Here is a 27504-nt window from a genome sequence, read left to right as displayed (position 1 = left end):
AAATTAAAATTCGAAAATTTTTTCTAAAGCCTCCAGGGGACTTCGTTTTCGCACGAAAAAATTTTATGTGCCCTTATTGCATCCGGACCCACAATTAAAGAACTAATAGATTTGTCGTCCAGTAATCATTGTCTAAGAAATAGAATTTTCGACTTTTTCTGAATCTCCCTAATTTGCGATTAGTTTCAAAATGATATCAATGTTTTTAACTGTGCATGTACAAGTTCTTTATTTTCTCGAAAACTGAATTAATTGATTGTTGTATTAACGTAATACTGCAAGTGGATATTACATCAGTTTAAACAGGCGTATGCTTTTCTATATAGGAAGACCATTTTGGTGGCCCCACGAACCACGCAAATTTAACTTTTTTTCGGCCAAATATTTAGTACAGAATTTTTTCAAATTTGTACAACCAAAATTAGAATTCGTGCATCACCGGAAGGACCTGGTTTCTCAGAAAAACACTGGTGGGGCCATCCAAACGTTTCGCTGACCCGATATTATCCAAAATCAACATTATATGGGTGCATTATTTTCGCCTTAATTTGTTCAAGTTTGTGCAACCAACTTCAACCCTTAAAAAATACCCCCTGTCCCGAAAACACCACGGTGGAGCAGAGAAACGTTTAACTAGATCCGATATGACGTTTGCCTGACAGGTAGTGGTTTTTAGGGGTTGTAGTTTGTTGCACAAATTTGAACAAATCAAGACGGAAATTATGCACCGATATAACAGCCACAGCCTTTGGCTAACAGGGGGTAGTTGTTAGGGGTTAAAATTGATTGCACAAATTTAAGCAAATTAAAACGAAAATAATGCACACATATAAAGTAGATTTTGGACAATGTTGGGGCCAGCGGTACATTTCGCTGAAGCCGATATGACGTTTGCCCAACAGGCGGTGGGCCAGAGAAACGTTTCGCTGCCCCCACCTGTATTTTTCTGAGAAATCAGGTAATTCCGGAGATGCACAAATCTAATTTCATTTGTACAAATTTGACGAAATTCTGCACTAAATGTTTGGCCGAAAAAAGTTAAATTTTCGTGGGTGGTGGGACCAGCGAAATGGTCCTCTATATATGCGCAGTTTAAATCTTCATATTTGCATTACCAGCTCGTGAAAAACTGCCACATCTCATTTGCATCAGCTCTGCGCATCTATTCATATCTTATATTTTTACTTCACTCCAATATGCACAAAACCATGAACGTCGAATGTCAGACCTGTTAGTGGGCAAAAAAATTGAGGATGTCCTAGAGACGTCTTCGGGACATCCCTAAGACGTGTTTTGGAATATGTCTTTTGGACACCCTAGGGATGCTCTTAAGACGTCTAATATTAGTACTAAAGATGTCCCGACAACGTCCTGCGTATTTAAGATGTCTTTCGGATATCCTTAAGACATTATTCGTCTTAGAGACGTTGATTAGACTGCATTGGAACGTCGTGGGAACATCCCAGGGAAATTCTTGGGATTTTATTGGGTTTGTCCTAACTGGGCGATCAACGTCTTCAAGATGTCTAATGTTCTAATGATGTGCTAAGGCCTTTGTAATAGTAATTCACAAAGAATCCTAAAAAGTTCACTGATGCATGAGCAAAAAAGGTAGTTATTCACAAAATAGTCACGATTGGTACAAGTCTATTTTCGTATGCCTGATAGCTTCGTGCACTCTAACCTCACCACTGTCGACATCTTTCGTACTGATATCAGACGTCTTAAGAGCATCACTAGGATTTCGAAAAAATGTACCAAAAGACTTCTTAGGGATATCTCGAAGATGTCTTTAAGACATCCTGAATTTATTTGCCCTCTGGGTTTCTCATTTTCAGATGAACAGTCCTCATGTGCACAGTTAAAGGAGTATCATTAAATTGTAAAATTCTGAAGTGAGTCGGCGAAGTAAGTAAGTTATAGACGAAAATATTAATTCGAATGTATACCTTGGATTCTTTTGGAATATATTATTTTTGTTTCATTTGCAGGAATAATTGTTATTTTTGTTGTACATTAACAGCACTACTCATATTATCAGCTCTGGATCCGCTCATGAAATAATCCATAGTTCGGAAAAAACTAGATGTTTTAGGCAAAATTCTGTAATTTTTGTTATATATTTTGAATTACCGAATTGTTGAATTCCATGAATCGTGTGCGTCTGTCCTTCGACTCGGAATATACCAATTTGCTCTTCATTAGGACCTCGGTGAAGTGTATCCTCATTCATAAGGCTAGCATGCTCTGGTCCTGTATGCAAAATTTAATTATTAAGCATAGAATGCGAAGATTTTTAATTTCATTGCGATTATGGTCTACAATGTCCTTGAAGTATTTTTTTCATCGAATGATAGTTACAGAATTTCTTTGCATTTATCTAATTCAAAAAGCCCTATAGTATTCTTATAGTCACTTCATTTACATTTTCTTCAGTTGCCTTAAATTCTTTTAATTTATGTTGAACGCGTATTAATTTCATGAAATTTTCTTCAATTCCATTTTTTACCTTGAATTCTTAGGTATGTGAACAAATTCTATTCAATATCCTTGAAGGTTTCTAAATGCACTCCAATGTCCATGAATTCAACGAGCTAACTAATAATTTTCACTTGATTCCAATTTACTGAAATTTGTTTTTAATTCACTTAAAATGTTAATAATTTTCATCGAATTGTCCTGATTTTTCTAAAATTCATATGAAACTTGAATTTCAAATTTACTTTAATTAACGGAATGTTTTCAGACTTTTTTCATCAATTTGTGTTAATTGTGAAAAAATATTGTCAAAAAAAAAAAAAACACGATTTTTTCTAATTTTTTCTATAAAATCGAGTTTTCCGAATAGTTCCCAGTGTGCAATCTACTTGGAACGTCAAAAATCGGTCGAATGAATGCATAATCTTTCAGAATACATGTTTCCGAGATCAATTTTTTATCTTAGTGTGTTTAAAATGGCTCATTAATGACAATATTTTTGGGAAGATATTCATGAATTTTTTTCTCAAAAAGTATGATATTTTTAAAAAAGTGCAACAGAAGGAAAAGTTCTTAGAATCACTCAAAGAATACGTGAGAATTTTCCCAGAAATTTTTCTCAAGAAAAAATTCCTTGATGATGAATTATGTGATCAAGAATGATGAGTTTTAAGAATTTTTTCTTGTGAACCATGAGCTTGCAGCAAAAACGATCAAGAATAAAAAGTTGTTAGAATCAAACAAAAAACTCACCTGCATTTTTTAAAAAATTTTTTAGCAAATTTTTTAATTTTTCAAAAATTGACAAAATGAAAAATAAAAATAATAATTTGACACTTTCTGGAAAAATTCTCACGTATTCTTTGAGTGATTCTAAGAACTTTTTCTTCTCTTGCACTTTCTCGAAAAGATAATACTTTTTGAAAAAAAAATGTATGAATGTCTTCACAAAAATTTTGTCATGCACGAGCCATTTCGAATACACTAAGATAAAAAATGTATCTCGGAACCATATATTCTGAAAGCTTATGCATTTATTTCACCGGTTATTGAGGTTATTGAGTTACAATTGCAGAAAGAGTGGTATACTTAAAGGGGCATTCTGGACGTTAATGGGTTAAATGCTTAAATTATTCAAATCAAAAAATTATACGCATTTTGATAAACTGCACCGGACTCTCAAATAAAACAGGGCAGAGGGGGAAAATCTCTGATTCCTCCTTTGTAAACGGGGCGCTCGTATCCGTTGGGCGCTCGTATCTTTGGAGCTCAAATCTTTTGAGTTTCAGTGTATTCCGTCCTTCACTTCTGAGCCCTTATTTAAAATAATTCTTTATCTGACAAAAAATTTTATGTAAAAACTTTGCGAAATAACCCTGAACTTAAGAATATGCTTTGTTCCTGTGGGTCAGGGGACATGCAAAAACGGGCCTAAATCAAAGTTAGAATTTGTCAGTCATGAATTAGTAGTCATGATATATGGAGTTTAAACTAACTTTCAGTGAAGTTTTATCGAAATTGTTAGAAGATTAAGGTCAGTACAACATTTTTAATCAGAAAATCAGTAGACAATAAGTTATTATTTAAAATGATTGATTTTGCTTAGTTTCGACTCACAAGAAATGTCTGTCGGAACGCATAGCGATAAATTTTTGTTTTTGATCGCATTCTTCTGTTTTTGAATTTGGCCCGTATTTTCACCTCATATTTAAAGTCGGAATAGCCGATTTCGGAGTGGTTGGTGGAAGGGCGCACAACACTCCTGCCGAAAATAGACAACTTAGCTGACCCGAAGAATTGCAGGCCAATCGCTTGTCTGAACACACTGTATAAGATATTTACAGCTATCCTAAATAATAGGATTTTTTGGGATGTTGAACCTGTGTGGCAAGAAATGTATAAACATTATTGCCATTATCTCTAGCACCTCGCCATTTCGAGGGGTTTTTTTTGCGGCAAACTTGCTCTAGGGATTGTCGAACGATATACCAAGGAAATTGAAATGAAATTTGGGTTCGACAAATTTGTCAAATTTTCTTTGAAGCGAGGAAAACTTAATGGCATCCCTGAAGACCCTGAGGTCGTCGATAGAAGCGCTATACGACACCTTTGCGCTGTAGGGACTTATACATACCTGGGCATGCCACACAGCCGCATTCAGGATGTGACATCTATAAAGGATACTCTCCGAAGCTGATACAAACGTCTCATTCGACAGATTTGGTCTTCCGAACTGTTGGCGAGGATCAAAGTATCTGCAACGAACATGCTTGCCGTCCCGATACTACTCTATTCATTTGGAGTACTTCCATGGACGAAGAACGAGCTCAGATCTCTTGATACCGGGACAAGAAAGGTTATGCACATAAACAAAAGCATGCATCTTAAGTCTTCCGTTCCGCGACTGTATATCTGACGCCGTCAAGGTCAAGTCGTTTCTGTACACAGTAGCGGAGGAAGCTGCTGAAACACTCGGACTTAACTTCAGTATTAGGGTTGAGCTAAATGCATCAAATCTTATCTGTCTCGAGTACTCACTCCTGAAAGTCCGGATTAAGAAAGCACAACAGAAAAACTTTCATGAACAGCTCTTTAATAAACGGATGCACGGCACCTTCCACTGAAATGTGGAAGATCAGTCAATGTCGTGTGAGTTAACTTTTGCTTTCCTTAAATTACCCGGATTGAAGTCTGGACAGAACGGTTTCATTTTGGCATGCCAAGACGGTGTCATTTCAACCTTAACATACTGTCGCCACATTTTCGGCCAAGACATTCCCGATGATAGCTGCAGGACGTGCCATGTACACCCCGAGAATTCAGTTCACATACTATACAGTTGTCCAACTCATGCGGGAACGACCTACATCCAAAGGCACAATGCGGCACTAGGAGTGGTCTGTTACCATCTCTGTCACTCCTGGGGGAATCGAGTCGATTTCCGCGAATGGGAAGTGCGCATAAACTAGAACTTTATATTCTCGACAATTGTTTCTGTTGCTCACTCGAGGCCTGACATGGTTCTTCTTGACTTCGAGAAGCGAACCATGTTCGTTATCGAATTTTCGGCACCAGCTGACAAAAACATCATAGCCAAGGAGAATGAAAAGAAAGAGAGGTATCGAGACCTTATAAGGGAGTTGCAACGATTGTACCCGGAATATTCTGTTAAACTGATCGTCCTTATCATCGGCGCTTTTGGAGGTGCGAAGCTTTAACTTGCTAATGGCCTAAAAAGCATCCCTGCGTATCAACAATATGCTAGAACACTTGCGGGAAAAATGCAGAGGGCGGTTGTCCTTGGGTCGCTTCGTGTTAAGGTGGGCGAAACTTTTGCCGGATCGTCGTATTGATTCCTTTACAGACTGTAACCACCTATCTCACGGTTGTGAGACGTAGTTGTGGCTGAAATTTTACCGCGATTTCGCTGGAAGCGGGTGCAATTTTTCAGATTAGCACCAGCTCTCGGCGAAATCCTGCGGTTGTCCTTATGACAAATTTTTAATTTTATATATATATATATATCGCCACAAAAAGTAGCAACTATTCGATATAGCATTGCATTTTTCTGAAAATTGGTATAAAGTAGATTTTCGGGGTCATTTATTTCGAATTTGGCATAAAAAATACAAATTAAAAATGGCGGATCCATTATGACGATCAAACTTTCAAATAAATACATGAAGTTTTCACATTTTGGTCACCATATTGGATCCGCCATTTTGAATTTGACGAGACATTGACGAGACATTGAAAATTAACGATAAAAAAACCTTTATACCAAAATGTAAAATTTTGTTCGCCATATTGGATCCGCCATTTTTAAACTGTCATTTTTTACCTCAAATTCGAAATCTGCGATTCCAAAAACTTACGTGCACCAAATTTGAGACAAAAATGTTAAAATTTTGATCATCATATTGAATCGGTCATTTTGAATCCGTCATTTTGAATTTGTAATTTTTGACGCCAAATTCGAAGTAAGTGGCCCAAAAAAACTCGCATTCCAAGTTTCAGAAAAATATAAATCATTTTGTAATTTTTCACGTCAAATGCGAAATCCGCAATTCTAAAACCCTCCGTATACCCAATTTCAGAGTTCAATGTAATAATTTTGAAACTTTGTCCATGTTAGATTCGCCATTTTGAATTGGTAATTTAAGACGTGAAATTCGTCAATTATCATAGAGTTGAACATTCCTCAGTTCATGGTTCAATGTTTTTTAAGCAACTAACTTTCCATGTCGTGGAATTCTAACTAAAAATTTTATTTGTGTCAAGTCCTCTCTAAATGCGTACAATGTCCTGTTTCAAACAATTTTCACTTTTTATAAACCGAACTGCGTTCTATACAACGTCGTTTTGCGTCAGAATTTTTTGAGGACAGATCTTTGAAAACTGCGTTAGAAGCTATTAATGCGATTCCTAGAGCTTCATTTATGGTCAGTGCATTACAGGGTCCGTGCCAAAGAGTCCACGCGTCAAAAGGCCTGCTGATAAGAAAGCGAGTACGGCTAAAGTGGCCCACTAATGAGAGCGCTTCGATCATGCAAAGCAAGAGAATCATCGGATGAACTGTTCAGTGATCACTCGGGTGAAGAGTGGAGGTCGCTCGATGGGTGACTATTTCACCCACTGAAACTAGGTAGGTGGAAGTGAGTGAACAGTGGAATTGACGTGCAGAAGTGGCCGCAATCGCAAGTTTAGCAGCAGACTAAAGTTTAGTATCTTTATAATATAAAGTTTAGTTTCTTCATTACTTTTCACTATTATTAAACACATGACTGTTTGTAATAACAATAGCCTCGGTACTGCGGCAGCCATCAAAACCTTATTATCCTGTTCTTTTTTTTTTTAACCCGAATTACAAATGACAACTTTTCTCCTACAATTATGAATTGTTTGATATCATAATTAAAAAGCACATAATCTGTAGGGCTAATTACAATTCGAGGCGTCCTAACGATCGGATGTTAATGCACGCGTTCGACTAGATGATATTTAAGCAACAATACAAAAAATAAACAGCTAACCGAGAAGTTAGCGCTAGAAGGCTTCAGCTCGCGGAATTGAGCAAGATGAAGCTAGGAGTTAGCCAAAACTAAAAGATGCTCGCTCACCTCATCGAATCATGAAAGTGCTATCTCGGGTCGAATTATTTTTAATAATGTAATTTTTGGTTTACTTAAAAAGATAAATATTCCTGCTGCTCGTGCACGTTCTCATTGCGCGCCGCGTGCACAGCCCTTCGCGCCAAATTTGAGCGCGGCTGTGCCGCGCGGTTACACTGATACGCTTGATATTTCAAATCAAGACAGCCTTTGATACACTTTTTAAGGGTTCCAAAATAAATTATAAGTTCGTTAATCAAACGTTTTCAACCAAAATAAAAAATTCAAAGCATTTTCAGAACTAAAAAAAAAGTTTTAATTTAGAAATTGTGGTTAAAGTTTCTTATATATGGTTAGAAGACTTGCAAATGATCCAAATAAAATTTTCAATTTAGATGATAATAAGAAACGTTATATACTTTTGAAATTTTGGAAAATGTTCAGGAAAATAGAAAAATTTTTTGATTGACACAAATTCAAAAAGTTTGACCTCTTTCAAAATTTCAATAAAATTTTTGTATGAGTTTTAGAAATTGTTGTCAAATTTTCTGGTACACGTGGAAAAGACTTGCAAATTATCCCAATGACATTTTTAAGTTAGATTTAACTTCAAAAAGATATATGCTTTTAAACACTTTAAAATTTTTCAACAAAAAAAAAAGAAAAAAAATTGTTTTAATATGTTATGAAATATGAATCCAAATTTCTGCTAGGTATAAAATATATTTTTTCGAATCTTTTATCATGAAATTTCTTAATTAGACAAAAGTTTCAAAAGTTTGGATCATTTTCAAAAATATATAATTTTGGTTTTTTAAGGGATCCATAAGTTTAAAGCTTTGTTTTAGTAGATTTTAACAAGATTTACAAATTACCTTGATGAAGCTTTTCAATTGGATACAAGTTATCGAGCGCGAAGCGCGAGTTTCGCAATGAGAATGGAATCGTCAAAGCCGTAGGTGCTTTAAGAACCTTCTTTAAAAAAAAATCGAAAAAAATTCCGTTACAATTTATGACTGTAATTCCTCAGAAGTTTAAATCGCAGTATTTGATTTAATTTACAGTATTTACGATACTTGAAAAAATGTAGTTAAAGTGTACGCATTAAACGTACGAAAACGAGCCTGAAGCGCGAAAGCGTACCCGCACGCTATAGGGGCCATAACTTGGCGCGAAGCGCCACGCGCATAACGCGCAAGGATATTATTATGCCCGCGCAGCGGGCATATTTTTCACTCAGAATAAACTAAAAATTACATTACTAAAAAAAAATTTGACAAAATTAATCCTGATTTATATTATTTTGGAATTAAATTATCGTGAGTTTAAATAACTAATCATCGTTCGGTTTAATTAAATCGTCAATATGAAATATGACTTCATTTCTTACATAGATTCACAGGAAACTTATTTTAATAAAATACGAAAACTTTTATTGTTAACAAGTCTGAAATCCTGCAAAAGCGGTACCACTACAAAATTTTAAGTGTAAAATTTGTTGAATGAAAATTAAATTGGTTTGATTAAATCGTCAATATGAAATATGACTTCATTTCTTACATAGATTCACAGCAAACTTATTTTAATAAAATAAGAAAACTTTAATTGTTAAAAAGTCTGAAATCCTGCAACAGCGGTACCATTGCAAAATTTTAAGTATAAAATTTGTTGGATGAAAATTCAATTGGATAAGGAAAAAAGAAAGATTTAAAATTCATGTGTTCCAGCGGAGTTATTCCTTTAGAGTATGTCTCAATTTATAATAAAAGTATAGAGTGATTTATTACTTAGGTTTGAAATAATTACTTTTTTCGATGATTATGTTTATTTAAAAAATATACATAATTGTCTTTGAAAAAAATATATATATTCAAAGAGTCTACAAATGTACTATATATTATTAGGCATAGTACACAATATACGTATCTTAAATTTCTTTGAGAAAATTATTATTATTATGGTTTTTCAATAAATTATGTTAATTCATTTAATAATGTACGATACCTATAATTATCCAGGACGTCCTTTTTTCGCTAATATTAGACAGGTTTATTATAAATAATATAATATTCAAGTAATGGCGTTCAGAAAGATAGGTGGGACTGATAAGGGAGATAAGTGGAGGTGGAAAGGAAAGTCGCTACAGAAGGTGAAAGATTTTTTGTGTACCTGGGCTTCCTGTTTCAGAGGAATGGGTCAGTGAATGTTGATATAAAAGAGAGAGTGAGAAGGGAAAATGTATAGATAAGGCGGGTGTGGGGGCCGGGAACGTGGTTGTTCGTAGATGATTTTGGGAGGAGAATAAAATTTTTGATTCGCTAGTGATGAGTGTCTTATTTCAATAAGTGGAGGTGTGGGCGAAAGTACGAGTTTAGGGATTATAACGGGCAGTCAAGCGTGCATATATTAGCAGAAATTTTCTGAAGGTGGTTAGGGAGTGTTCGTGGGATAAGAAGAACAGAAGTAGGTGTGGGAAGAGGGAGGTGGGCAGGGAAACGTATTTTAAACTGAATGAGTTGCAAATGGATGAAGTGAGAAGGATGCACGAGGAAGGACGGAAGGTATATGAGATGGTTAAAAAGAGTGGCATGGAGATAGAGAAGCTAGAAGAAGAGAAAATAAGAGAGTCAAGATTTAGCGGGAACTATGTGTTAACCACGGAGACAGAGACTAGACAATGCAAGGCAAAGCATGAAAATAGCGACATACGTGCGAGGCGAGGCGAGGGGAAGCAAGGTAGGCTAGGCTATAAGAGCAAGCGGCCTTGATAATGTGTGAAGGGATGTTAGTTTTCAAGAGACAGTTGAAAGAAAATTCTGTAAAAAAATGCAATTGTAAGCAAGTCAATATTGAAGGCGAGCGAGTCGAAAAATAAACGGTTATGAAGTAAAGAATGTGGTTTTGGTACTATAACGCTCTTTAAAATAACTTTTAAATTCGAACTATTCATAAAAAATGCGACTCTGTTTGGCTAAATTCCATTTTAACTGTTGGATAAATACTTTGAAAAACAATTTCTAACATTTCTTATTGTTTCCAAAATAATTGTATAAAATAAAAATTGTAGAAAGTTTAGTTAAAATTAGCATGTGCTTGCAGGCACTTTACTTCGATGATGGAGCACGATTGAGCCTTTTTGTTTGGATAAGGTAAAAGCATTGAAAGGTCAAATCACTCCCTCCGTTTCAGAAACGGACAATCACCATTTTCTTTAAAGAATGCCAACCACTGCGATGCTAGTTCAGGAGAAATTTGCAAGCGGGTTCCATTTGCCAGCAATAATGAAGACACTACACGATCACCATTGTACGATACTGTTACAGAAATAGCAGTGTTTACGCGGTACGGCATTTCTGGTGGAATTATACGACGACGTCCCGGTTCTAGTGTAGATTCTGTAAAACCTAACATATAAACAATTTTCTCGAAAATTATTTAAACGGCTAGCTCGACCGGTACTACAAAAATTGCGCTGAATGCTGACTAATAAAGATATTTTTGATCTTTGGCACAGGACGTACCACGTGAGGAGTGTTTAAACAAACTTCTGATAACAGCAACCTAGAATATTTAACATACAGTCTTTATAGTCATATCATTAATGGAAGCTGATAAAGTTCAAAAAATGTATGTGGATCAAGTTTTAGTCGGAGCCTGTGAACATTTTTAACGTTTTGTTGGCTCAAACTAAAGATAAGATTGGAAATATTACGATTTGATCATTTCAATTTTTCCACGAGGTTTCTGAGTCACATCGCAGGTTAATGTAAATAGGTAAAATCTGAGAAACACTCTCTTTTAAGTTTTATTGGCCTGACCTAAAGATGAGGCTTCAAGGACTGTGTGTTATTTCAGATTTATCTACAACTTTTCTGGTTGATGCCATGCGTTGAGGTCGGGGTCCAAAGTTTTCTTTACTGGTTTTAAACAAAGTTTATTTTTTTGTTTAGAATTCATTTCTTAAAGTACAAATTTAACTTTGAATTTTTGGTTGGAAATTTACCTCATCGATTTACAATTTACCTGTTCTATTCTTATAAAATAAAGCCCCCAATGAAGTTTAGACCTCGGATCTGTAATCAGCGATTCCGAAAAGTCCCGTGTAGTATACTCTTTTAGTCTCCTAAAATGAAGGTCAAGTTCGTTAGCCAGCCATTTTGGATGAAAATTCAAAAAGTGAGCGTATTTTGAAAATTTATAATTTATAGTATTCAAACAGACGAACAATTTATCCTGATGACTTTTTTCTATAAAACCAAAATTTACATTTAAAATGTTTCTTTTTTAATGCCCTACGAGATTATTCCAAAATAAAAAAAAAAAAAAGTTTTTGGTTTCATACCCTAAAGGAGTGCCGCACATTGGGAAGAAAAAATACTTGTTTGGTTCAGAATAACGCACAGCCCACAAATATTCACCGATTTCGACGAAAAAAAATTTGCAAAAACCTAAAGAGATTTCTAAGAGAGTTGTCTGGCCTGATTTTGGAATTAGGTTTTCAATTTTTTTATAAATAAACAAATATGACAAAAAATAGCCTTTTTTCTATTGGAAGTTCCCGGTGCTCGTCAATAACAGGATCATGGCTGAAATCGCTCAAGTTGCATAAAATAGCATTAGTCCAAAATATTCCAATATTAGACAATATACAAAAAAATTTTGTTATCAACAAATTATTTGTTGAAAAAAATTTTCTACGACTTTCCAATAACACACGTTTTTCTCAAGTTAGGTTGCAAGAAACTGAAATCGAAACTATATTATATAGTCACTTATAATGGGCAGAATGAAGGTGGCTCGACTATGATTGGTGGAGAAATATCAAGAACGCTCCTATCGAAATGGATTTTAAATTCAAATATGCGATTTACATGCTTGCCCTTTCGTGATTACATTAAAATTAAAGTTATGACTCTCTATAAAACATTCACACCAAAACATTAAATAATACGCTCGTCGGTAACTAGGGACCAGGCCATAGAGCTAATATGGATGGAGCGACGACGAAATCTTCTCATATCCAGGATCTTCGTAGAGTTTGTAACGAAATGGTTACAATAAGATGGTGCTCGGGACGGCCCTGCACGAAAGGGTTGCGGGCCGTATTCGAGTCGAGGCGAAAATAGCCGAGGGTCTTGAAGCGTCAGGCAGCGCGCATGCCCTCGCCGGCAGAGTTGCTCGTGTTTCGGGCTCAGATTCGAACCCTGTTCTTGGTCCGTTTTTCTCTTCCGCGAGTGCCTACGGAGTTCTTTCATCCTAGGAACCGCTCGTTTTCCTTAATACCCAGTTTCCGCCCCGCCAGCCAAGAAAGGCCTCCATCAGCAGGACCATCTCTTAGAACCGGTCAACTTCTCCATTGCAGGATACCCACTTTAATCTACCGGGAATCACTGGCCACGGATTGCCGGCTTACGTACGACAACTGTAAGTGGTAATACAGTTCGTTTACCTTGCCTAAAACGATTGTCTCATTGTGTTATGACCCCTTAATTCGGCATCCCAAAATGCCTATTGCCCTTCTCGGTTTTACCCCCTAATAAATTCTACTCCAGCGAGAGGAGTATGTAGAACCTCGAAGCTTTTCTTGAGCAATTCTGGCTCACAGCATCTCCACGACGATTAAACTGAAGAGGTTATGAATCTTAGGTTGGCAGTCATGAAAAATGGCGGATGTTGGCGTGAATAATCAAACTCAATTTCCACTTATTGGAACGAACTAAGCCAATGTAGACGTTTTGAAGTCCTCCACTTCCCGACGTCCATCATTGTCCAGTGATGATGTTGATTTTGCAAGGCGGTACATATAATAAAAATAGAAATCGAAACGAATCAGCCCATAATTTAAGTATAAAACCGTAAACTGAGCGACCCGTGGAGCATCGTGCGATCAATGACGAGCCAGTGATCGATTGATTTTACATCTAAAATGAACTATTGTGCGTTGCAAAATCTGCAAGGTTGCAGTCTGTTTTCATTAATTTATATGGAACCCATTTTTCTTTCATCTGGATCCTAAAGCATACATTCCGCAAAACTAAAACTGAACTTTAAAACAAAAGAATTTAATTTCTAACCAAAAGAGATGCGAAAGGAACCAACATTATAATATTAAACTTTTCAAAAGAAAATTAACTTTCAACCATAAAAGATGAATTTTCAAGGAAAAAGGTGAGCCTTCTAACAAAAGACTAATTATTAATCTGAAAACATGGATTTTTTATGTAAAAAAACGAATTTCCGAAAAAACGTTCGAACCTTCGACAAAAAAGACGACTTTTATTAAAATAGTTGAATTTTCAACAGTGCGATTAAATTTTTAACTAAATAGCAGAATTTTGTAATGATATAAAAGTTAAATTACCAAATGAAAAGGATTAATTTCGGTAAATTCGATAATTTTCGTAATTTCCATAAATTCGATGAATTTCGTAAATTTCGCAAATCCAGTGATTAACCTTTTCAATGGCCGAAATTAAGTAGTCACTTAAATCAATTCAAATAAATTTTATTTATAGCATTGGCGAATAGACTCTCGCATTTTCCAGCGTGTCTTACATTTTCGATAATTACAAAGAATTGAATTACTTACTTGGTGATCGTGATAACTTGAGTACATTTCTTTTATATTTGGATAGGTTGTTGACAAAACGTCAAGATTTATATGTGGAATGTCACATAAGAAGGTCGATTCTGCCACGCGTAATAAATTCCATCGTGATATGCTGCATAAGGAAATGAATTGCGTTTCACGACATCACCACTTAAAGGGCCGCTTAGTCTTCCAGCTGATTTTGTGGAAACAATATAGTTACTGGTTAATTTAAAGGCTTAAAAAATCATTTAAAAACTACTAGACCTTAAATATACTAATCACGGTTCAAAAAATTAAATTTTCTGCTTTTTTCTAAATCTCCAGAATTTGTTATTATTTCGAAAATTATATGCAGGAGTAAAAACTCCAGAGAAGGCAGTTTATATTTATATAATTGATATCAAATATATCACTATAAATAACCATACTGATAAATAGAAACAATAGTTTTTTATTTTCTAAAAACAGGATTAAACTTAACAATAGAAATACTTAAAATTCAGATTTTTTCTTGAAAAAAAGATGTTTCTTTTTCGGTCCACTGGGAATCGAACCAGAGAACTTCTGATTTCCGGTGAGGTGCTTTTCCATCAAGCTATTAGAGAGATCAGAATGAGAATCTTAATTCAAGAAATTAATGCTAATTTATATAATGCTACAATATCGATAAAGTGAAGAATCTTCAATGACAGAAAATGCTTAACGTCTTAATCGGACTAGATGGAAAATAATTTTTCAAATTTATAAATAAAACTTTTTTTTGAAAAAAAATCTTTCTTTTTCGCTCCGCTGGTAATTGAACCGCAAATCTTCTAATTGTATACTGTCGGTAATGTACCATTCGCTAATGACATAGCGGAAATCATTTAAAAAATAATTACTTGTACCATTAACACCTAGCTAAAAATTAGCGTTATTTTCTTTCAATAAGGTTCTTAATCTGGTCTCTCTAATAGCTTAATGGAAAAGAACTTTGTAATCTTCACACTATTTTATCATTTATTTTTTATTTTTTTATACGTAAGTTTGAAAATTCACTAGTATACAAAATGTTATTAGCATACAAAAAATTCTTGAATATCAACAATGTTTCCATATTATTATTTAAAAATAGTTTTTCAAATAAGTTTAATAAATACTAAAGTATAAATTGGAAATGGATGTCATGCAATAGATCTGGTAAATTAGAATATATCTTACATTTTAACTTGAACGAAAAGTTAAAAATAATATAGCACATTTATTTTCGAAAAAATAATAAATAACATTATTAATGAAATATAAAAAGAATTTCCCAAAGGAAAATTTAAAAAGTATAAATTCTATACTGTCCATGTGAGTACTCTCACTTTCTTAATAAAATGGATATAATGACACCAAATAGAATTACATTAAAATTGTTTACTACGAAATGGAAAAAAGTTGTGCAGTGGTCTAGAGAGTGATGGTAGAACTAGCGCCGCATTAGAGATATTAGGAATTAGCAAAATTAATCACACCAAGGGATCGTCTCCTTATTTTCAGATGTGAAGGGCTGATGTTCCTTATTATTTTTCTTTGCAAAATTACATAGCTCTATAATTTTATTTTCTTTGTTACATTTTTTCCAATGCAATATTATTTAACCCAGTTGGAAACGCATATGGGTGGAATCACACCTATGCTCTGGTTCATTAAAGCTGCACACGCGCCAATATTTCTTATCGACTTCTCTATTTCAGTACCCTCGTAGTCAGTCTTGTTCCAGAAAATGCAGGTGAAAAGTAAGAGATTATCCTTCAAGTATTATGCGTTAGCATTATTTTTGTGAATTTGCCCTACTGTTTGTCCTAGTCTGTTTTTTATTTAATTTCCTTTAAGTTTTTCATTTTGTGAATTTGTTCATAGTATTTTGTTTTCCTACTTTTTTCTTCGTCACTTCGTTCAAAGTTACGAATTTAACTACAAAACACATAAAATATTGCGCTGTGTTGGATTCCACCCAACGTGGGTAGTTGAGTCCTGGAAGTTCACGTCGTTCCAGCTGGGTTAATCTGTATTAGAAAGTTAAAGAAGAATAATCCAATTGCAAGATTTTTGAAGTGAGTCTAGGTGATATGTAAGTTCTGTACGTTTTAGAGCGAACTTTATAATATTTGTTTAAGATTCTAAATTACCGTATTCATTTACTCCACGAAGCGTTAAGGTATGCCCTACGTATTCGAAAACTCCAATTTTAGGTGCACCGGGACCTCGGTGCAACGTATCATAAGGGCCAATAATAGCATGCTCTGGGCCTGCAAGAACAATATGGTTATTAAAGAAAACCTTCAATAGAAGATAAAACCAAAACAGAATAGCGAAGAAATTACGAAACGACTTTGGAGGAAGTAATAAACTGCTTTGTAAAAACATGAAGGGAAGTAAAAGTAAAGAGTTTGTCAGCATGAGAAATAGCAACGGTGAAATGCTATATGGTACAGACGGGGTACTAGACGCTTTAAGATACTCTTTTAGGGAATTATTTGGCGATGAAACTATAGGTCACTAGAATTGCGAAGTAGAACACAATGCGTTAGAAAACTCAGTTGAGAAAGTCTGTGTCACTAAGGTTGGAGATATAATTATGAACTTAAAAGCGGTAAGGCTGCTGGTGTAGACAGTATTAACGCTAAACTGTTTATTATTTAAATACGGTAGTGAGTACTTACCTAACAGACTGTGCGAATTGGTAAATTTGTGTTTAGAGATTATCGTACCAATATACAAACGAATGGGAGATAAGACTAACTGCAATAATTACGAGATATTAGCTTATTAAGTACCGTTAGTAAAATATACTCAAAAATACTTATACGTATGTAATGAAGATCATGTACGAATAAAATATAAAGCTTATAAAGATCATAGAAAAAGTTTGTAAGTAGAAAAATAAGGTTTCCATTCATTTGTTGACCTAGAAAAAACATTGGACTGGGTAAATATAGAAGTGAATGACTCCTACAAGCACTACAATTAATATATTCTGATATCTAAGCGAGTGTAAGGGTTAATGGAAAATCGTATGACTGGTTCGATATTATGCAATGTGTATTATGCAGGTGTAGATCTCGAAAAAGTAAAGGTATATATGTTAGTATTCGCAGATGATAAGGTGGATATGGCAGAATGAATCAAAGACTTGCAAAGAATGCTGAACAAACTGAATCCAAGCATGAAGAGCATTAGTCGTAAATCAACGTAATTAAAACAAAAATTATGATGTTCGAAGGAAAGAGTGAGAAAACAATATGTAACATGGTTTAAATAATGAGAGAATAGAGCAATTTGGTTAGTACGTATATCTTGGTAGCCAAAAATTCGATCACAAATAGTGTTCGTTCCTTGAACTCTTGGAGAATGATGTACATAAGGCCTGTAGTTTACAATGGAGACTGCTATCGGAGAATCGCAGTTGCAGACAAGTCGACACTTGTGGTTTTGGATAATTGACTCAATCTTCCTCGGAGCATTCGGCAGGGCAGGGTCACGGCCAACGCCATAATATTGATAAAAATAGTAATAAAGAACTCTCAGTACCACATTAAGTCTAAAGATATACGTCGTTTCCGCGTAAATGAGACAACTGGATAGTATAGTCAGCTATACTCAGCACCATTCGGTTACGAAGACATTGGATATTCAGAAGTTCGTATCCTCTTTGACAGCGTCAGATGTATAATCACGAAACGTCAGGATTGATATAAATTCTCTTATGCATGTGCATGATCTTACACTTAGCGATATTAGGATCCGCATGTTCGTTCTTCGCCCATTAAACCACCCTAAACGAGGAGAGTATAACCGGGAAGGCAAGCATGTAGTTCGTAGACACCTTGTTAAGGACCGACAGATTTGAAGACCAAATCTGTCGATGAAGATACTTCATTCTGCTTCAAAATGACTCCTTCACTGATTTTACGTCCTGAAAGCGGCTTTGAAGTAGGCGCAGGTATTAATTGCCTTATTCAGTGTCAAGATGTCCAATAACACTTATATTTACAAGCTCAAGGTTCTCGAGGATACTCGTATTCCTTCTTTTTTTCATATGAATCTTGGCACGTTTGTCTAATCCAAAGTCCATACCATTCTCTGTACCACTGGATCATATATAAAGCAAGTTAAAGTTGCTTTGCATCAGGAGAATACATCTTTAGGTCATCCATACAAAATACATTTTATAAAATACCTTACACTCACAATGATTAGTGTCGTCGCAGAGGTCTCAATAATAATTTTACAGTACGAGAGATAGAGGCAGAACTGTGATGTAAATAAGCAGAAGGCGCATAACATCGTCCTGAAAGACGCATTACTTAGAGGTGAAGTTGTTCCTGTCACGCGATGATTCCTGGAAGAGATAGTAAATCTAGTTTTCAAAAGGGACAAGTTTGCCAAAATTTATTTGAAGGAAGGAGAGATATTTAGCTTCTTTATACCTGGACGTGCTTCAACGCCGCGTTCAGAAAGTCACATCAGTCAAAGAGTCTCTACGAAGCTGATACAAGTTTGTATATCAATTTGTCTGTTCCACGATTAAATATCTCACGCCGTCAAGGCTTATAGTCTCAATTGTCGATTGTCAGTTGTCCAAAATCTGAAGTGCCAATTATTTAAAACTGCAATTTTCAGACAGCAGTCTCCTTTGCACACTCGAGCCTTGATATCGTTTTTCAAGACTTCCCAAAACGAACTATATTAGTGACCGACTTTTGGATCCGCCCGACTACAACATCACTGCCAAGAAGAAGCAAAAGCAGGAAAGGTATTAAGACCTTAAAAGGGAGCTGCAATCACTGTACCCAAAATATTCGGTTGAACAGATTGTCCTTCTGACCGAAGCTCGCGGCCCTCTTAGTCACAGAAGGTGTGGATCTCGAGACAGTAAGGGTATGAGCGTTAGCTTTTATCTCCCTTTCTTTTGTATATTGGTATGATAATCGCTTTTTCTAGTTATGTACACTGTTAAAAATATATCTTGGAAATTTCCACTACATGCATTGGAAGTTTATTTCCGAAACGTAAGGTAACGCCGCAATACACAATGGTGCACTCGGGTCGTCGACTAACTATTTGGATTTTTTTTCATTATTCACGAAATTAAAATTTTTTGAAAGTTCTCGTAGAATATGTATTAAACTAGCTGGTGCTCATACCAGTACAGTGGCTTTTGAATTTTCTAATTCATCGTATTCCACATTGCAGTTACTGACCTTAATTTAATTTTTTAGATTTTTACAATCAATACGAATTTTTTAAATTTTACTTTAATTGTTATGCTATAACTGTATTTTTTTAAATCTGAAACGAAGGTAATTTATTTCAGACGTTAAACCGCCTGGTGGAACATCTAATCAATTTTTTTTCAAATAAAATAGAATTCGTGACAGTATTCTTTCACTAAAAGAAAGGAATATAGAGGGTAGCGTTTGCAAAGATTAAAAATTTACATTTTTCGTTAGAGCGCTGTTATAAATATAGTTTCGGCAAATATTCGTTGTTCGAGCTTGCAATCCCATATAAAAACATTAACGATTCATGCTTAATTACTTCAAACTTCATGCTACAATAGGTTTTAACTTTATTGACACGGTAGTTAAATCGATAATTACTGAATACTATGAAGATAACAAAATTTCATTGATTTTTTCTGAAATCCTTTTTGATTGCATATGCGACCATAATAGCGAAGCAATAACAGTTTTTGAAATATTCTTTCACTTTAGAAGCTGAAAATTACCGTTTCTGTGATCTCGAAGCTCAAAGTATTCAAGCCACTGCGCCGCTAGTCGTGGATCAATTGGAATATTATAACCATTTTCCAGCACTAGAAAATCCTGTACATGTACACCATCACTTGATGTGTGTATATCAACAGCTTCGCAGTCTCGGTGTGGCAATTCCGGGGGAAATATATGACGACGTCCAGGTTGTGGTCTTGATTCTGTAAAAAAAAACATATATCATAGGTACTTTGTACGTGATAACTCGTTCAAAAAAGAAATGAGAAAAATAAAAAAACAACGGTTGGAAAGCTTATGGAATTTTCCGCCAAATAACCTCTTGCGAGAACATCTTTGATCTTTTGAAGAGAATGTTTTACGTGAGAAGTTATTGACGGAAATTTTTAAAATTTTGTACTTCGACTTAACCTCGTGAAATTACCCATACAAGCTGTAGCGAATATGTATACATGAAAGCACGGTCCTTAAATCCTCATTTTCAATGCAAGCCGATATAATATTAATTCGGCGATCACCCTTCAAGGGAATTATAATGGACCTCTTTCTAAGACTCTACTGATATCGTTATCCCTAAAATAATATTAGAGAGCTAGAAAAACCAGCTCTAGTACGTTTAATGAACTTTATCTCAGTAGACTTAAACTAAAATTTCTCACAAGACTGTAAATTAAGAAAACCCCAAGACATCTTAACAAGTCAATAGTAGATACCAATAGTTCTGCAATAATATTCGACAACTAAAAAATGCACCTCTAGTAAATTTAACTGAATCCATCTCAACTACTTTCGACTAAAGCAACCAATGAATTTTGAATTAAATATGATGGCCCTAGACATCATTCGAAGACTAGTAGATATCCCTTTCCTTAAAATAAGATTACACAGCCCTCCCCCCATAATAGCTTATCTCAGCTGACATCAAATAAGTCACGTAAGAAAATTTCAAGTCAAAAATATTCATCCTAGACACCTTGCTAAGAATTTAGCCAATATCCCCTTCACGACGATAATATTCAACAGCCCCAGAGAACCACTCTTTTTACACTCAACAAACTCCGTTTAATATGTGTTGCACTAAATCAGTCAAAAAATTACAAACTAAAAATAGTCGCTACAGGCACCTACACAAGACTCTATTTCATTTCGTCATACCCACAATAATATTTAAGCACCCCAAAAACCAAACTTAGCACATTACCGTACCTCAATGCTAAGATTTCCCATCTAGTGTTAGCATTCTAAACTTTCTAATACGAGCCAGCACAAAACGAGATTTTAGAGTTTATATTGCTAACCACTGATTCATTGCCAATTTCGCAGATTGAGTGGTATAGCATGGATGCACGGATATGAAAGACCCCGTCGGCGCTGCAAACAACTAAAACGGGCCCAAAGAGCTCAAATGAAATAAAGTTAGCCCTGGCACCATGCCCGGACTTTATTTTATATTCTCACCCCCACTGAACAATTCAGAAACCCCGAAAACTACTCATCTTACATATGTCAAACCTTATTTCGGCTGCCTTCAATTAGGCCCGCTAAAAAGTCATAAATTAAAAATAATCACCCTGGACATTCACTGGATACTTCGGAAGGTGTTTGGTAATTTAAAATGTTTTAAGCTGTGTGAGTTGAGGCAACTGAAAAAGAGTTCGTTACATATGCTAAGTCTACTTTCTCTTAAATATTAGTGTATGTATGGTGATACGAAATGAGTTTTGAGTATGTGTTTAGGCTACCAGTTGCAATGATTAATTATCTATTTAGGACTGGATGAGTCTTCAATCGCGCACATATGTATCGTACATTTCTAAAATATTCTGTTATGTAAATTTTAGTTGAGAAAAAACCATGAGTGCTTTAGCTAATAATCCAAGATGATTTTGCTGGTTTTAAGTCAATTCTGCTGAATACAAGAAAATTCTAGTGAATTCAAGAGAATTCGACTGAATTTATGAGATTGTTTACTAATGTTCTTGATTCAGGAAAACCGAGCGAAGCGGAAATTATACGAACTGAAATTTTTTATGCAGACACTTTTCATAGACGGCAAATGGACTGTCGATCATCTAACGAATGCTTATGATTTTTTAATCTCTCGTCTTTCATCATCAAAAACTTCTGCTGAAAGAAGTTTACTTTTGATCATCAATATCCGGCCGACTTGTACAACCTAGGGAACTGCAGGCCAATACATTTTCTTGGCATGTGATCTTTACACGTCACAGATATCGTGAACGAGAGGACTATCCTAAAAATGGGACCTGTTTGAAGAGAGCTGTACGGAAAATATGGTTTGATGAAAGTGTGCCGCAGGCTCGCCGGATCCACTAGCGGGAAGTTGATGATGTTCTCTGATTCCTGACACATAATTATTCCCAATCTTTAAAAATATCTTAAAATCCGCCGATTGTTTTCTGAATATTTCAATTTATCCATCCATTTATTTAGATCTATCTTTTTATTTAGATAGTATAATTCTTCTTTTAAAAAAGTGGTTTTTTGATTTACTTTCTACATATTCGTCGTCAATGTGCGATTCACTAGAGCATTGTCCTAGAACAGCATCTTGTTGAATCTCTAAACTTTCTCAAAATAAATTTATCTGATTCCTTTAATACCTTGCTCATCTGTATTGCACATCTTGACGAGTCTTATTACTGTCCGGACATCGAACTAAGTGTCACGGTATTCAAAGACTGAGTTATTTGTGAATTAATCTTTATTATCTTTTATTAATAATAACCATGATCAATTATTGTTAATTATTATTATCAAAAACATTTAATATTTATATTCTGAATAATTTTATACCTTCTGTGTCAAATTGTAAGAAATATAAAGTAAATTTAATATTAATCATGTGAATGCGTGGTCATTGACGTCATAACCAATCAGAAGGAAGCAAGCCCCATGAAGGAACAAGCGAGGCCTATCTACAATGGCCCAATTGGTGAAAAGGCAATAGAAATCAGAATGATATGTGGTCTTCGATTACCCCTCAAGAGAAAACATTGCAAAGACCGGAGCGTGACCTCCCACCTACGCAATATTCCAAGATCTGTGTCATCATGCCATAAATAAATGTCAGAAAATGGTCCACCAAGAGATTATTTGACCTCCCCGGATCAGATTTCTGCCTATATATACCTATATATATTCTTAACATATTCGTAGATCCTTTGAAGTGCACAATTTCTGTTGGTTTGTCTTTTTTATCTGACTGAAAACGTCCAATTAAACTTCACGTCCAATTAAAATTTGTATTTTACATTTTTAACAAAAATTCAAAAAGCTGTCAGTTATGGTGGTGGCAAATTACGGGATGGATAGGTATACCTCACCAGGATACCTTAAAGGGCGACTGTCTAGATAAACAACGCAGCAGCACATCAATTTTCAAATCCATGATGATGAACACATAATACACTGCTAATCTGAATTCTAGATGAGAGTAACCATAACTTCTCCTGACATGATGGCCTTTCGCAAAGAATATGTAGCGAATTGCCAAAAAATAAAGAAACTAACCCAAGACGAACAGAAACAACGAAAGCGTTAGATAATATATGAGAACCTTCTTCCTTGAAGAACTATCAACCGAATAAAATTTGAGGTTCAGAATGTACATTGCTATCTGCTCCTGCTCCCGTTGAAGTCATTGAACATATCGATGAGGAAATTCTGCGGCTCATGATGTGCTTTGCAGATGCCACCCTAGAGATCGCAGATCAGGAACCATGAATGTGAAATGCTCTGCCGAAATTTTGAGTCAACATGGACCTTGTCCCAAAAAGTTTGCGGCTTGAACGCAGCTTGATGCAAATGTACACTCTTGCATATTGCGCTGCGGATACGTATGCCAGTATGATGAGCATAAAACTCAGAGGCCAGGATACGAACAACTTTGGCGCTAGAAAGATTGCAGACCCTCCATTGAAGCTTTAACTCCAAGGCGAAAAATAGTAAGGTAAGAGCAAAAATACACCAATTTTAAAAACGGTAATTGCTCGCAGAGACCAACTAGTCAAGCTAAGGAGATCCTTTGCCCACATAACATCAGTTCACGAATATTCAGGAACCTTGACAAAGCGAACAAACAGAGGCACGACTGCCACGATTTAAGAGAGTTTTCGCGAGGAGAAATAATAATAGGACTTTTTTATCAGATGAAAAACACTTCTATCGCCGACCTGCGGATGGCAAAAATCAGACTCAAAATTATAGTGGATTACCTAGGGCCCAGAAAATGGCCAGATATTGTTCGAGCATCTACAGTAATCATAGGTCAAGCCAACTGGACATGAAGTTGCTCTGTCTAGAAATGTACAAAGTTGCACGGTTGCCTGGGATGAATAGTCTTTCCATTTGAGTCTCCGATGTAACTCGGATCCTCAAGAGAAATAAGAACTGTAAAGCGCCAGGTGTGAATGGAGCATATCTTCTGGTTTTGATATCTGAAGGTTTTGTACCCCGCCCTCACTGGGCCCTATCAAAACAACCTGGAGAAAAAAGCGTGCTTATGTTGCATGCAAAAGATCACTAAAGTAATTTGCACGTGGCCTACATTTTCTGGATCACGCTATGCACTCGTTGTGTACAAGGATTAAATGTTTTATTTGGCAGACGGTGAGAGGTATCCAGTTCTTGATTATTAAACGAGGAATTTTCCAAGGAATTTTCCAATTAAGAAGGCGCTTGAGACAAATTTTTACGATCGCCTTAGTCTGATTCTTGCGTCTGGCATCAGGCCTAACATACTGACAACTGTGGAGAGAATAGTTCTTCCGAGTAAGCTTGGAGGGTTGGTTATTCGTTGATTGTGTGATACTCAGGTTACGGAATTGCAAAAATATTTTTAAAACTGGACTAACATCTCACTTTACGACTAATTGCGTAGAGTTGACCTGTATTCCTGCTTAAAACTTGCAACTGTCTCAATGCTAAATATCTAGCTGCTCAGTGGTGAAGTAAACGGCTGCACAAACAACACCCCCAACAGCCTGCTACCAACAACATCAGGAAGCAGAAGAAAACGCAGCGGCCCTCTCGACCCGAAGCGGTGTTAATCAAACCGGCTGCGGGTCTGAGCTATGCCGAAGTTCTAAGGGACCTGAAGCAAAGGGTTAGCCCTGCCGCCCTTGGTGTGAAAATCAAAGGGGTCAGGCAAGCCAGAAACGGAGAGGTCCTTGTGGAACTGGGATCTTCAGAAAAGGGCAGAGCCGAGCTTTCGGCGGACATAAGAGGAGCTGCAGGTAAAGGGGGTAAAGGGGGTGAATATTGATGCCTCAAACATTTTTTTAAAGCGGGAAAATCTCTTTTCGGAATCGGAGGTATTAGTCTTTGCCATCCAGGACATGAAATTCAAAACAAGGAATTAGCAAAAACACAACCTAATTATTGCGGCAGTTATAGACAGATGCCGCCTTTATGGGGATCCTAATGCAAACCTCAATCACAGCGTTGATGGCTGCACAGTGCTTACCTCATAAGAATTAAGAATTAAGAGTACTTGAGCAATACTCGGAGATGAATCAGAAGATTCCGGCCACATAGAGGGTGAAGAACGTCACCATCCACTCGGTCGTGTGCTTCTCCACTAGAAACGTTCATGCTTGAATTTCGCCATATTCAATTTAAAAGACGATATTGTTGAAAACGTGCAGCAGCGACCGGAGTATTTTCTTTTTCTTTTTTTTCTCACCATCGACATCCATTTATGCAAGTATGTAAAATTCTGTGGATTTTTCGAAGATAGCATATTTTTTCTAAACCATAAAAAATCATGAGTTTTCAGCTAGAGCACCGAGTGCATGCCGGCAATACAAAATTATAAAAATAGCGACCATTCTGAATACGGTTTTTGTTAAAAAGTTCAATTTTAATCGCCTTAAATTTTGTATTGTTAAGTCTTGAAAACTGAATTTTAAACTTCTTTGAATGGTAAATGAGCGCTTGCAATTAAAGGCGTGGAATGGTATTTCTTTAATGTATCAGTTTTAGAACTACCTATCCGCCATTTACATTTGCAAGTGAAATTCAAGGCTCCAATAAAAATTTTAGTTAAATGGTAAGGTACCATTTCATCGAATATCAGAAAAATCCAATTTATTAAAAAAAATCAAGTTTCAACGATAATTATACAAATGATTAACTTAACTTCTCATATTTTGAATAATTAGTTTTTAAATTTAAATTAAGGTAATAAAGCATACCCATCTTATTATAAATTATCAAACAAAACTAAAAATTAAAAAAATTTAATTCAGTATCAGAAAACTTATAGTTTACATCAAAATTAAATGTAAAATAATGGACATTAAATTTTAATGAATACTTAACAAATAATTAAAAAATACAATTGTTATATGAGTGGGGTGATCGCATCTTGAAAAAAAATGAATAGAAGAGAGAGAAAACAATACAGTTATTTTCTAGAAGGCTTTACGTGAAACATAACCAATAAAGCAAGATAGAAGCATTTACAGAGAAACACAGCCAAGATGAAGTGACATTTCTTAAAAATTTTTCTCTCTGTATAATCTATACGGAACTGAATTCTTTCATAATAGTACTCCCGACCGGTTCCCCTTCTTATTTTGTAGCGACAGCAGATCAAGCCTATTGATCCAGCTAACGTGTATAATTTCTAAGTTTCTTTTCTAAATTTGTTTACAAACTTTCCGTATGACAATTTAATAGCCAACTTTAACTTCGCAAAATCATTCCGAAGAGCAAAAGAATCAGCAGGCTGTTATTCGTGTAGCAGAATAATTTAGAACTTGAAATGCGAGCAGCAGAAAAATGCGGTCTTTTCGTTTCAAGGAGCCAAAAAATCAAGAGTCTAGTATTCGTGTAGCCCAAAAATTTAGAACTTCGAATTCGAGTAGAAAACAAATTCAGTACTTCAATTTGAAGCAGAAAAAAATCGGGAACGTATAATTCAAGTAGCAGAATAATTTAGAACATTCACTTGAAGTAGCAACAAAACCTAGTATTTCACTTTTTTTGCAGCTAGCATTGCAAGTTTTAAATTATTCTGCTACACGAATATTATTTGTTTTTTTCTCCTTGCTATTTGTGTCTTTCTCCTTTTTAATACAGGCAAAGCGCAAGGATACTCACCGAAAGACTCTCTAAAGGAACTTGGTAATTTTTCACCCCAGTAACTTTTGGTATTTCTGTGCGTGAGCTGTGATTATGTTCTGTGGGCTTGCATTTCGCGATTAATAGAAGCATCCATGAATATGTTCCAAGAGAAATGCTTTCCATTTAAGCGTGAAAATTGCTTACGTGCTACTGCCTAGATTTTTATTTATGTTTCAATTTTCCGACGTATATATGCAAAAAATCATAAAATTATGAAAACTTTTGTAAATTATCACCTGTAACTTGCATTATATTTTGTTTATTTTGGTTTTCATAGTTGGAGGACATAACCTTAAATATCATTATAGGCATACCAGGTGTATACATATGAAACCGGTATTGCCATTTAGCGGCCAGTAGGCACACTTGTAGGCACTGTCGGAACTTACCATTTATGCTAATTGGCGTATTG

The sequence above is a fragment of the Belonocnema kinseyi genome, chromosome 1 (assembly GCF_010883055.1).
Source record: "Belonocnema kinseyi isolate 2016_QV_RU_SX_M_011 chromosome 1, B_treatae_v1, whole genome shotgun sequence".
NCBI classification, from domain to species: Eukaryota; Metazoa; Arthropoda; class Insecta; order Hymenoptera; family Cynipidae; genus Belonocnema; species Belonocnema kinseyi.
This window is presented reverse-complemented; position numbering follows the sequence as displayed.